This window comes from Corvus brachyrhynchos, unplaced genomic scaffold (genome assembly GCF_000691975.1).
Source record: "Corvus brachyrhynchos isolate BGI_N302 unplaced genomic scaffold, ASM69197v1 scaffold103, whole genome shotgun sequence".
Taxonomy (NCBI): Eukaryota; Metazoa; Chordata; class Aves; order Passeriformes; family Corvidae; genus Corvus; species Corvus brachyrhynchos.
The window spans coordinates 3,420,645-3,425,360 of record NW_008237436.1 but is presented as its reverse complement, the minus strand read 5'-3'; the positions used below and the strand labels follow the sequence as shown (position 1 = coordinate 3,425,360).

Genomic DNA, 4,716 nt, shown 5'->3' with positions numbered 1-4,716 from the left:
CCCTGTGCCTTCATAGCATTCATACAGTTCAGATATCTTTGCAAAGTCTTCACAAAATAACCCAGGAATATATTATTTAACAGGACATATGGAATAACTATTTTTTTCTTATTTTAATGAATGTATTAGGACTCCCATTCCACTTAACCAATAATGTATGGCATACTTTTCTGAGTTGCTCTCCCCACAGTTTTATGGGTGTGTGACCAGTTGAAAAACCCTGTTATTCTCCCATGATACTTTCTTATAAAAGTACTTAAATTTACCCCTGCAGTTCTATTGCAGAGTGCTACAGTCTGGATGATATTTGTCACAGTGGTATCCAAATGCTCTTTTAGTTAATGTCTGCTATGTAAATGCATACTCCATTTAACCCAGTAAATGTGCTCTCCACACTATTATGGAAACTGCTTTGTATTTAATCTAAACTTCTTGTTCTAAGGCATATAAAGCCAAAGTCAGTCCTCCAGAATAGCTATTGGCACTAATACCTAATTGATAACAAAAATGTCAAGATGAAAATTAGTTCCTATTTGTCCCAGCCTATAAATGCCAGGCTTCCTCAATACCCTGGCATTATGTGTTTTGCCTTTGCCTCCCACATGGGTATCAATGAAGACCACCTGCCTTGTAGACACAAGGTGAAATATCTTTTTCCTCTGACATTTTTGGCTCCTCCTTCCTCAGGGAAAATCCTGGCCATACCTGTAGGGATACTGTAACACATGACAACCAAAAAGTTTAAGTTCACTGACTGTAAGTTATGTTCCTTATCCCATCCAGCATGATCCCCCACAATAAGATCTTATTGCAAACTTCCAGCAGTTCATTGGCCAGTACCAAATTGATTATACACTTACCTGTGCTCCTGTGGTTTATCCTCTTCCAGCAGTGGAGAGACATCAACTTGTGCACCAGAGCAACCACTATTTGTTTGCAATTGGGACAAGGTTTCACTAGTAGTTTCAGAATAGTCTGGTTCTTCAACTGGGGTATCGGCTTCCACTGCTGATACACAACATAGGATGGCCTTACTCTCTAACTTATAGATGGGACAATTCTGTGAGTTACAAAGCTATAGCCAGCCTAGCCTCTTAGGAGGTACACCTTCTCATATGCCATGCGAAATGAAGAGTTTTGCTCTCAAGAACACACTCATTCTTTGTCTCCTTTATCCTTTAGGCAGTGCTTTCTATATTGCAGAATCATTAGCAAACAAACAGCACAGCAACATGATCCCAAGACATAGCCTAGGCACCAACTTTAAAGCACTCTGTGCAATAACACAGCATGGTATAATAACCTTTCCTGAAATTGATTTTAAAAATGTTCTTTGCTTTCTGTAGTTCTGTCACTCGCGAAGAAAAAAACCCAAAAACAACAAAAGAAAACTCAGAAGTGATCACAATGTCAATGAGAGTGAAAAGCCCAGATTAATTATTACTATTGTCAGGAGCAAGCTATTGTTGAACAACAGCCACGACTGCACTTTTTAAGCCTCTTGACTCATTCTTGAAATTGTGTCCCAAAGGAGTGTAACAGAGAGCAAGTCTGACTGCAGAGTGTGCAAACATGCCATTGTGGGAACGGAATTCAGAGCTCAGCACAGTCCCAGAAATCAATGTGGTTGCACCAGAGTAGCTGAGAGTAGAATGTACTGTATGTTACACATTGGAAGTCCTGCCATGAGTCAAGCAAAGAAGAAATACATAGCACACACAAAATGTAACATACCTAACTGGAACTAGACATTTTATGTGATGAAATATTCTGTGCTCTGGAAAAAATAAAGCTTTATTTTAAAATACTGTGACTGTTGTACAAGGCATCTATGGAATGGTCTGTTAAATGCTATTTTTATTTTATTGTAATTGGTTTGCTTTTATTACAGCAGGAGCCAGAAGCTGCAGCAAGGGCTGAAAAAAAGTGGAAATTCCATCTACTTTGGGACAAGAAGTGAAAATATCAACATGCACCATGGAACAAAATATTCTGAAAAACATGGATTCAGAAACAATTTAACATGAGATCTTTTGCTAGCTGAGCACAAAATCTGCAGGTGTCTGCAATGTGAGGGTGCCCGGTGGGGTTTGGAGGTTGAATTGCCTGTAGTGTCATCCTGTCCTGGGCTGGTAAGACAGCAGGCTCATTGCAGCTGTGGGGCTGGTGGTGAGAGCAGAGCGAGTGCTGCATCCATACAGAGGGAGTCCAAGCTGGGAGTTCACCACCACAGGGACAGATGAGGCTAAAACTACAAACCCAGTTGTAAAACACAGGGTTGTTATGAAACCGGGTTTCTACTGAACTGAGTTAAAACACAGTATCTTGGCTCAAAGTAAAGCCTCAGAGCCATTTGGGAGATGTCGCAGAATGTTTTGCTTTTTTGTGGTTGTTTTATTTTTTTGTCCAATGGTGCCCTGATGGTGTTAGAGGCTGCACAAAGCTAATTAGACAAGACAGCATATTTTTAGTTAAATTAGGTATTCCTGTCTCCATCTCATGAACCTGGCACTGATGCACCATTAGGAGATACTTCTCCCTCTCTCACAGTGCTCTGTCTGCACTAATAGACTGAACAGGCTCAGGCTAGGCTACCCCAGCTCACTTTTGCCAGCATCATCTAACACTGTGTCTGTCCATGGCTCAGGAGACTCATCCCAGTAAGCAGTATGGATAAGATCTCCCTGTTTTGAGTGAGAAAAAAACCATGGGGGTCCATAAAGAGGCAGACCTCACCACATCTCTCATCCTCTGGGTTCTGTCTATGATCTATTCCATGTGCTTGCATGGTACGACAAATATGTGCCCATGTGGTACTTAGGACACAATGAGGCTGGGTGGTAGGAATCCTTGTTTTTTTTCACCATCAGTTTTAGCTCAAACCTGTCCATCAGTTCTCTTCATCAGGCATATCCTGACTGCTTGTGCAGGGACATGAGAAGGGGAGGAGTGGCTGCTGCTGAGTGCCACCGGGCAGGGAAAGATGGGGCCCACGGGGGAGGGAAGGAGTGGGGCTGCAGTGTTGGCTTAAAATATTTGTGAATAGTAGTAGCCACACCTAACTTTAGGTATTTACCCAGCTAAGTTTTTTGAGCTGTCATTGCTGGGGTTCCACCCTGCTTTTCATGAACAGAAGCAAATATCTCATGTGAGCACAGAGCACACTGGAGAGCAGGGCTACAGTGTTCTCAGTTTGAGGACGTTGCTAAGTGCCCGTGGTCAGGCTGGAGGCGCAATTTCTAGGTGGCTTGTTGCAACAAAAGGCCTGTGGGAGTGCAGTAAGGTGGTCCAAAATGCCTGATGCCAGCACAAATGTTTTAACTATAAGAACACATTTCTCTTGTGATAGAGGTTTTCTTTATTAATGTAGTCATTTCTATGAACATTTTATAATTGGACCAGGTACCTGGAAATGAATATGAAGTATTGAAGTTACAGAGCAGAGTATGCATGTACTTATGAATTGAAAGGAGAAATTCTAGTTGAAAAATGCTTTACTGAACGTTAAACCTTCCTCCAGTGAAAATTAAAGGGTTGCTTAGGACTGCCTACTTTTGCTATCAAAAGGTACATCAGATGTTGAAGTGCAATTAAAATCCAGTGGGGCCAATTTTGCAGCTAATAAAAATTTGCATAACTTGAGTTCACTGGAGCAATTTTGATTTTCAGCACCTGAGGATCTGCCTCTTAGTTTTAATTATTTTTTCAAGTGTTCCTCTGCTGTGGCAGAAAGGGAGAAGAGGCAGAAAGCAGCCAGTACGAAAGAGGAAAGGTGTATGTCTCTATTACCTTACAAAAGCAAAGGTAGCCATAGGGAAAATGGGAGCTTTAATCCAGACTAATACTGATAGATGTAGGAATATATGTTTTCTGTTCTGTTTTGCTTGGGTGTTATTTTGGTTTGTGTTTTATGTAAAAAGGATGAAAATTCCCTTCAGAACATAGTCTTGAACAGTCTGCTAAATAGACACTTTTATCTGTGTAGAAATAGATGTTTGTGAGACAGGCTTATTGAGAAAATTACAAAAGGCTTATTTCTCACTCAATGAAAGGATGGCTCTTCCTTCAGTTATCATTATTGCAGTTTGCTGCCTTCCATTTAAAAAGTAAATATAGCTCTCAGTAAATTGACCTGTCCTTTAACATAAGGGTCCTCCTTGAGGTCACATAAATGCAGTAAACTGTGTAAGAGCATGTACCTGAGGGACAGGGAGGGTATACACAGTACTTGGTTATGTGTGGTCCTTAATTTGTACTCATCCATTTATAATAAATTTCTATAGAGGAAATGCTGTCTTAAAATCCATACTTTAGTCATCAAACACTTGCTAAATGATGCTTTTGTGTTACTTTATCAGTAGCCAAGGATAATACTTGATGTGATCAAATGACAGCTGCACTGACTGTATTTTCTCTCCTTTCTAATATGGTGGTGCAAAACATCTTTGATACAGAACACACTGATGAACTGTTAGAGAGGGTTTGGCACAGCTTGCACTAATTTAAGACAATGTCTTAATAATTGTTGGCTGCATCTGAAGAGCAAAAATGTGTCCTATATAAAAATCAAAACAGATGATTTGGAGCCATGGGGAAGTTACTCCTCTCCTAAAAATTTTCCAAGGCTGACAATGTCAGGAAACATAGCTGCCCCCTTGCCTGGCTCTGTCCTGTTCCAGCCATATGGCAGGGATCCCCCTGCAGACCCGCCCGGGC

The 4,716-nt window shown here is 40.9% G+C and overlaps 1 long non-coding RNA gene across 1 annotated transcript in view; it reads left to right on the top strand.

Moving 5' to 3' along the window:
- The window catches only part of LOC108445996, a 22,902-nt gene that overhangs the window by 8,269 nt on the left and 9,917 nt on the right, over positions 1–4,716 (top strand). Inside the window, exon 2 of the long non-coding RNA XR_001861093.1 lies at positions 1,892–2,132. This is a non-coding gene — a long non-coding RNA (uncharacterized LOC108445996). The remainder of the gene's footprint in view (positions 1–1,891; positions 2,133–4,716) is intronic.